Here is a 9,874-nt window from a genome sequence, read left to right as displayed (position 1 = left end):
ATCCATTATATATATATAGTTAAGTAATTGGGTATCGCTAGACACTCATCGCTGTCTTCGATTATCTCAGAGCCGCTGCCGCCAGCGTGATATTTCGTTCTATTATCTATTGGTTTATAAACTTGAGAAAACAACTATCGAGTGAAACGTATAATATAGTGCTTAAAAATATACAAATATGAAATAGGTGAACATAAAAATAATTTATAAGTGCCTACACAAATATAAGATGTATGGAAAATGGGGATAATGCATATTACGCTGTAAATTACCTTTCACAATTTACCAGCTTAAACTTTTAAGTTTTAATACTTTAAATTATAAATTTATTTTAAGTATTCAAATAAATCTAAAAGTAATACCTATCATCGTTAGAAATAAGAATATATGTATTCCTATTTATTCGTTTTCAAAACTTTAAAGTTTATAAAAGGGAACTGTTAATCAAGATTTGTAAAATATTGTAATGGAAAGACTACTATGGAAATTAAACTATCATAGTTTGTGAAATTGTTTAATTTGTTAAATTAACCTTCTTAAATAGCGTATGAAGAAGCTTGCATTCAATTGTCAGGTGGACAAAGTTGAAATTCTATAAAATGTAATTTTAAGTAACTGTATCTTTACCTTTAGGTAGCTCAAAAACGATCAAAATGTTTCGAAAAGCTTACACATTTTATAAATAATTAAAGAAATATGTATTGATTTAGTTTGTATTATAAATTAAACAGTTGATTACCACTATGCATTATAAAATTTGCTGATGTACTGAATATAAAGTAAAGCTTAAAGTATAATTTTTCTGTTGTAGAATTAAAACTAAAATGTAAATAAATGGTATAAGCTTTAACTTTTTTTTAAAGTAACAATAAACGAACGACCATTCAGGATTCCCTGCAGTAGTAATAATTCCAAGGGCGAAAAGTTTCGTTTTTAGAAGTCCCCAGTGTGATTCACTAATGGCCTTGGGCATGAAAAACTTCCTCTACACCATCTCCCTCAAAATCCCGCAGGAATTGTACGTCTACCTGCTACGGTCTTACGAATAATACCATATTTCTTGGAGGCTGCCAATAAAAACCCTTGTATTCAGTCTATACCTATGTCTGACTTCTGTACATTCTTTACGCACCTCATAGATTTATCTATTTCACGCTCTTGTGATTTCTCAATTTTCGTTTTTGTGTTTCGTATAATAATTTTCATAAATTTATGTTAAAGATGGGCAACGTTTTTATTGCTTTTTGCTGCCATTTTGCATTGAAACGTCAACATGATTCATGAATCCTAACATTTTGCGCCTGTACGGCGTCATTAAGAGTACCCCCTGTGTGTATGTATAATAACTGCGGACCAACCAGAACCGTTAGGGTATGATTCAATTAAGGAGCACCTGAGTAAATCTAGAAGAGCTGTTAATTATTTTGAAAATCAAAATCCTCCGGTACATAATGCGATTATCGAGCACTGCCGTGTCGACGCGTATGTTTCTCCTAGACTAATTAATTTTATATGGTATCCAATTTAATATATTTTTTATACTCTCCATATATACTATCCATTATAGGTAGGTACACAATTTGCCAACAAACTGAACATTTAATTATTCTGATGAATTTTCTAGAAAGCTTTAACTTGTTACTGGATACGTTTGCAAACCTATAAGCGGCACCCTAATAATAAGAAGAGCTGACCCCATTAAAATGTAATTTAAATATTTGGACGCCCACGATCTCTTACCATAACACTCGTATATCTTAATATAATAATTCGTTGGTCTATTGGGGAGACAGTAATTATTTGTTATTGCAGAAACACAAAACTGTGCACAACCAATAAGATAAAAAATAAAAAATAAAATAAATAAATAAATTGTGCACAACCGCACATTTGACATTGATGGAAAATGTCATACTATTATGATATCATAAGCTGAATTCAAATTATATCAAACAAATTTATCCAACTTCATAGTTCATACGTGAGCATACTTTACGTTTGAACCAGGGTAATTGAGAGGGTTATTAATGTTAAATTGGAAATTGATTAAAATGTATTATTTTAAACACAGTTCTAACTTCTAAGCTTAAAGCTTGGTTATTACTACAGATCTAATTATTACTATTGTTATTAGCTTGACTAAAGTTACATTTCTAATTTGACCCATATTATATAAATAATACTACTTTTAATAATAATTTTTACTTTACTCCAAATAGCTAAAAAGTAAAAAAAAACTTCTAAGTATTCCGTCTGTTAGTGAAATTTTTTTTTGTATTATGGTGTTAATTCATGGAAATTTAATTGAAAATCTGATTTTTTTTAATTTGATATTGTTTTGTACTGTGATAAGTTATTCAGGATCAGAGAATTTACTGCGACAAGACTAGGAAGAAAACTCTGAATCTCGTTTGTCACGTCTCTGAGGGTCATTCCCATGAGATTGGTGGCCACATAAAAGAATCACAACCTAAATTAAGATTTAAAAGAGAGAGAGAGAGAGAGAGAGAGAGAGATGCTTTAAAAAGTGTAGAAAAACTGATGAAAAGTTTTTACTCAAGTATAGTATCTGTTTTATTCGGCCTTAGTCCAGTTGTAAGTCGTTCCCTCGAGAGAAGCGAAATCTAAAACTGGCTAAAACCATTTTCTTAGTTTACTATACAATATGAATCGGCCAACAGTTGTAGCACGTTTGTAATTAATTTCGTCTACAACTACTTCTAACAGATTTATGAATGATTTTTATTTACTGCAGAGTTCACGATAAAACAATATGTTTATATGAACTGCAAGTGATAACTAAAATAGACATTATATAAATAAATTACCTATTATAATATACCAACTATGTGTGCATTTTGGGTATATACAAATAAGTATATACAACATTTTTTTGGCAATTGGTACATTCATATATTTGTTCGTTCAATTTAGACGTGAAAGGCAATTTTGTTTGATACTGCATGAAGAATGGTATTTGGTAGACTCGTGGGGAATAAAAATACATATTTTTTGAACCGAAATATCTCTAAACTATTCAATTGGCAATAATATTATATTATATACAAGTTGTATATCAATATGTTTCTATTAATGGGTCTAGGACGTAGACATATTATTTTACATTATATTTTTACTACTCGCATACTATTAGATAAAACATAAACGGAAGTCTTAAAACACAATTTTGTAGGTTTAATAATAATTTATCATTACCTAAGTAAATGTATGATAATTTTAAATTAATTGGATTTAAATTTTAGGAATATCTGAACATTTTATTATTGTATATAAAATATTGTTTTTTAGGACCAAGGTTTAAAATTGTTTTTTTAGCTATAGGTATACATATTAATACATTTATGTTATATATATACCTACTGGATAAAATTACTATTATACACGGTCTGTTCAATAAATTACTATACAGTGACCCCTTTCATTAATTATTAAGCTTACACGGTTTTTCATATTTTATTGTTCAGCGTAAAAATAATAGTGTTCAGGGCTAATAACTTTTACTAATCAATAATTTTTATTTTATTTTACGTGTATCACATCCATAATCGGGTTTAAAAAATAAATTGTTGTATAATAATAATGTTTGAAATTTGAATTGTATTTTACTTGTATGAAAAAATATAATGGATCTTTATATGTTAAGTGTAATAAATTAAAAATCGCTAATAAGTATATTCATTATTTCGTATACTTTAATTAATGATACATTTGTGTATACTTCACAATCAATCTTTACACTTAGCAGTATTTGTTATTTACTATTTGTATTCCATTATTCACTTGTTTTATATCTTTCAACTCGATTAATCTATACTGATTCTATTAAATTGTAGTAAATAAAGTAATATAGTAATAAAATGTTGTATATGTATATAAGTATGTGTGTATTGTTTACCTTTTCAGTGATGATGATTTGAACATATTGAATTCGATTAAGAAATATATATATGTATATGTTATAAGTTATAAAATGTATTATTGGTTGTAAACTTATATTACATTTTAGATAAATACATTATCTAGGTAGGTACGTATTTATTAGGATATTATCTCCTCGTACATACAGTAGGTGTCTACTCGAGTATGATCTTACTAATTTCCTTATATGTGTCTAAAAGAATTTATGATGTATTTTATTAGTATATATAATATACCATATTATAGAGTATTCTACGATAAATCAATATTTATACCTTAGTCGGTACATTTACTTATTTCTTGATATTAATGTAGAATTAGTATATTTCTGAAATTGTATTATTTATAATAGGTTAATAATTTAAACACAATGTGAATACAAAATACTGGAAATAGCTTTCTTTTCTAGATCTTACTGATCTTAGGTAATGTTTCTTAATGTTATAACTTATAAGATATTAACATGACAAATTAAGAGACAAATTTTAATTTCCAGAATCCCTGAATTGTAAAGAACAACAGTTATAACGTTGCAGGTTGAATTATTAATGAAGGGATAATTGATTCTGAATATATCTTGTAGAAACTTCAGTAAAAAAAATCTGTGAAACCTCAAACCCATAAATTATGTAGAAAAACACTAAACAAAGAAGATTGAAATAAAAAGATATTTTTGTCCAGTACACAGATTTTTGTAAATATTTTTTTGATTTCAATTTTAAACTTTGATTTTGCCCGATGATATTATGTAAATAATACTAAATATTATAATACTATGTCATTATCCTCTCTTATTGCATTATTAAATTGTGTTTAAATATTCATAGTAATATAATATTAAAGAATAATGCAAATAATAATGGAAAAATATTTTTTTTATTACAAAAAAAAATATATAATTATAATACAAAAAGTTATATTATTTTATTGTAAGCCCTATAGATGTATGTCTTTAATAATTGTAACTGGGTCTGCCCGTCCAAATATTCAAATAAATAAATAATGATCAACAAAAGGTTGCTCATACTGTATTAAATTATATTTGAATCACTAAATTGTTCGAGTTCATAAATATGTAGGTAAATACATGTGGGATGTATTTGCACTGAGTGACGACTACTGTGTACAATGTACATCTTATACACAATTATGATATTATGTAAAAGTTTTTTATGTGTACGTTTTATTATTTATTCATAGAAATTTAGTGAAATGATCCAAACGTGAAATCATAGTTCAAAAATTTAAAATGAAAGAATTAATAGCTGATGATTGTTTTAAAAATACATGTTTTACTAATTAATTTAAAAAATAAAATAAAGTTTAGTTTAATTAAAATTTAAGTTTATCAATAAAAATAAATATAACCAATACAAATAAAAAAATATTATACATTATTCACTTATGTATATTATTTAGTTAAAAAGTAAAATGTATTAAGAAAGACGGTAATGGAGATCATCTACAAATAAATATTAAGTTTGTCACTGCCAAAGTTTAATTTTGAAAGCTCTATCGATTCAAAATTAAATATGTAATAAACATCAATATTTTATACAAATCGTTGTATGGAGGAGGTTAACATATCCAAGAAGAAATACTTGTTTGGGCTTAACTATTAGGAATTTTGATAATTATTTAAGTGTTAAACTTTTACTTGATGCCAGACATGCAGGAGAGGCACATGCCTTATAAATACACCTTGTTTGGTTATATAATGGTGTTGTAGTAAAATAATATAAAATATATATTTGTCTAGAGTGGACAAAGCAAATAGTTATAAAGTTAAGTTGAATAATGACTAAAAAATCTATCTTATATCCTGTTTGTTATCTAATTAATTCATTGGAATTGACTCTCATTGTCTCAAATTACGACTTGAAGTTATATAAATTATTTGTCATAACATTTAGACTGAATTTTCATACAGATTATGTATATTATATTTGTTATTTTTAACGAGCAAACATTTTTCGGCTGAAAATTATTCAAATGACTTGACATCTAATAAAATAATATGATAGGTACAATACTATGGAATTTCATGAAAGATGCATAGGTATTATACTTAGTACTAAGAACATTTATTGCATAATATATTAATATACACAGTATACACGTATGAATTATACATTTTTTTAAACATTAAAAGTAAATATCTATATTATTAAATGTTGTAAATATATTCGTATGTTATAATGAAAAAATAAAATACATTGCTGAAATAACTTATTAAAATAATTAATTTATATGAAAAAATTATCTGTATTTATAATAATAAATAATATCTACTCTATAAACATCATGGCAATCATAACTCTGATTTATGTATATTTATAAATTATAGATAATATATTTATTTCATAAGCTGCAACTTATAAGTTATTGAGAAATGCATATTTATTTCACATTTTATAATATTATGCATTGACGATAACTTCAATGAAGACGATCAGAAAATAAAGTAAAGTGATAATCATTCTAGCTATGTTCTTTAAAGCATCAATTGTAAAACTAAATTAGATTATCGTATAAATCTGCATGGTAAACAAACATGAAACAGTGCATTTTCTGATGCGTTTTGTTGGTACCAATTGAGCTTACATTAAAAAAAAACTGCTGTAGGATTCGATCATTCGGAGTTGTTATATTATTATTAGAATATAATAATTATGTTATAAATATCATAAATCTTTATCAACCCATCAAAAAACAAATTCATACTGAAAATGTGTCAATTTTTCCTTATTGTGTGCTTTTTATAAACCATCTGAACATTATTGAATGAAATGGCTATTTTTTATTAGGTATTATTTTTACCTTCTTTCTTACAAAATATGATAATAAATCTATATATTTATCGACTTTTTTGCACCGTGTAGATAAAATGTATTTAATTAAGAATAATTATTTTCAATAAAAGGTGAAATGACTATGATATTGAACACCTAAATTGAATCTAGTATTTGAGATGTAGTATTTAATAATATTTAATGACATTTTCTCTGATGATAAATCCGTATGATTTTTTGTTACGCATTTCAATTTTATTTTAGCACAATTATTATGATCACACGGTGTTATGAATAGGCATAAGAATAGGGGCACGACGGCCGTGTATTCATTTTAATATTGATAAAACCTAAATCATATTATTAATTTTTATATTTTACATTCAAACTTTTGAATTTTTTTTATTATTATTAATCTTATTCATCGGCATCTAAGGCCACTCTAGTTTAAATTATAGTTTGATTTTATTTAGAATATACGTTAAGCATAAATTAATTTGCATAATAAAATTAAGTGTCCTTAAGGATGTCAATTATATTTATATTACATTGAAGTGTGGTTGTAATAATGCATCTTTTATGTGTTGTGTTGTGGTATGTGGCGTTTATTTATTTTGTTTTCATATTTTTGGAATTCTGTCAAAATATGAAATTTAAAATGAATAAATACATTATAAATACGAACTTATGTGAGTTTGTTCATTAAAACAAATCAATAATTTTTAATGATAGCTATAATATGAAAACCAATATTTATTAATTACATAATTTATGTTAATAACATTAATTTGAACTACCCCATCCAAGTGAAATCAACATAAAATAACTTCAAATGTTGTCGTACCATTGTCAATCTAAGTCTATTTCAATTGATTGTACGAATAACTAATATAGAATCAAATTTAAAGTTAAATAAAAATATTAAAAACTTTTGTTATTATTCAGGTTTATAGTTATGTTTAAAAAGCTTCTTTCTGGTTAAATTTGTCAGTAGATGAAGCTAAAATTCATAAATCGTACCCGGCTTTGCGGGTTAAAAAACCAAGGTAAAAATATAAGAGTAAAGTGTATTGTTTATATTCCCAATACACACAATACTATCTATTATAATATAAACGTTGTGTATGTTGATAAGTGATGACTTATAGATATATTTTGAAAGTAGTCTGTTTAAGTTTTTCTGAACAAAACTTTTAAGTGTGTGTGATTAAACTTCAACTATTAGTAAAGGTACAAAAAAAAAAACAGTTTTTTTGAGACTTGAATTTTATTTTATGGGACACTTCTCGGGTATGTCTCAGGCGCTTGTTTATAATAATATGTAATAAGATAAATAAATGTTATTCAAAACTCTTATACCGATACCTCTTTTGTTTAATTTGTAAATGAACATTTAATATTCTAAAATATTTTACAGTAACTTGTAAGTACAAACTGAGTCTCATACTTAGAGGTTTTAATATTGATACACTTTCAATGAGATTTTGGTGCCACAATTTTCTAGAGGTTCTGGTTCTTTTTAGTTTGGTTCTTTTGTTTGAACGTATCTAATTTTAAATTATACGAATAGAACATTTTTCAAATACCATTTTAGTTTATTTGCATGACTATTGTACTACAGTCACCAAAATAAGAACTATCATTTTTGAAATTATTCTTCATAAAAATACATTTGAAAATTAAATCTTTAGTTTATATTTATTGCTTTGAAAAAAATTAACTAAATTTAATAAAAATAAATGTATCTATTTGATAAATTATATGTTTTACTATAAAAATTTGCAAAAAGTTGAGGTATTTTGGAATTCATACCTCGAGCTTAAAAAAAATAATCCGTCACGTTTCGGTTGGTTTTTTTTATCGGTTGGTCTATTGTTTTATTTTTTTTATATATTAAACGTGGGGTGGATTTAATTTTGATGAACGATTTTACAAGTGGGATTTACGTCTTCATTTGACGTGACTGCGCATACAATGTTATAAAGTGGATGTGGATGGAAAACACAAAAGGCCTCGTTTATAACAGTATAGTGTATACACACAAAAACAAACGATTACTCTCTCCCTCTCAATTATTTACGTAGCGAAATATATTCATTTTGTGATCTTTGTATAATAATGTGTATATTATTGTCTTTTGTTGGTATTTTACTATACTATAACGAACTTTTTATTTTCCTGAATGAAAATTTAAAAAATGTATCTGGAAATCATATTACATTATTTTATCTTTTATTTACAAATCTGTTGTTGGTTATCAAGGAACTTGAGTAATTGTAGTGTCAATACAATCATTACAATGATTTTTAATTTTTAATTCATTATGTAAATGAATAATGTGTATGTATACATTCTTAAAGTGAATTATTAATTGTTTGTTTTTATGTTATAAAACAACAATTTACTCCACGATATACTTGAATTATGTAACTCTTTATTATGAAATTAACCATAGGTAGTTCATTATATATTTACAAAACAAAACTTTTTAATTTATGAAATATTGCCTTTCAGTTATTAATGTATCTCTTTACGGCCGTTATACAATAATTATTATATAAAACACACTAGAGCAATATAAATCCGAAAAGAAACCGAAAAGAATCCGAAAAGAATCACAAATAATATTTTTTTTTTTTGAAGTTAAGCCCGGCGACTAAGGCCATTAGCTGTTGTAGGGGTTATGAACTGTAGTAGGGGTAGGTTGTTTTTTTACGATTGTTACGGTTGTTACGGTAGGTAGCAAACACGTGTATGTGTGGCAAGGTTTTTAACTACTATGAACCCGGATGGTCACCCATCCGGGAGTTAGTAGCTGTGGCTGTTACTTACTCCCAGTCGCATTCCATGACTGGCAGTAGCCAATGTGCCACGCCGAGCCACACAAATAATAATTTTTTTTTTTTATTTATTTAAGCTTCGACAACTGAGCCCATTAGCTGTAGGTTATGGTACTGTAGGGTTTTGGAACTGTAGGGTTTTTGGAACTGTAGGGTTATGGAACACGTGTGTGTTGGTTTGGCAGAATTTCTAGTGGGCACCCGTAGGTTTCTGCCATGCCCGGTTGGGGGATGGCGGCCTCTCTCTCCGGACACCGTGACTGCCCGGAGAGAAGTGTCACCCGTGACCTAGGTTCGAACCGG

This window comes from Myzus persicae, unplaced genomic scaffold (genome assembly GCF_001856785.1).
Source record: "Myzus persicae strain clone G006 unplaced genomic scaffold, MPER_G0061.0, whole genome shotgun sequence".
NCBI classification, from domain to species: Eukaryota; Metazoa; Arthropoda; class Insecta; order Hemiptera; family Aphididae; genus Myzus; species Myzus persicae.
This window is presented reverse-complemented; position numbering follows the sequence as displayed.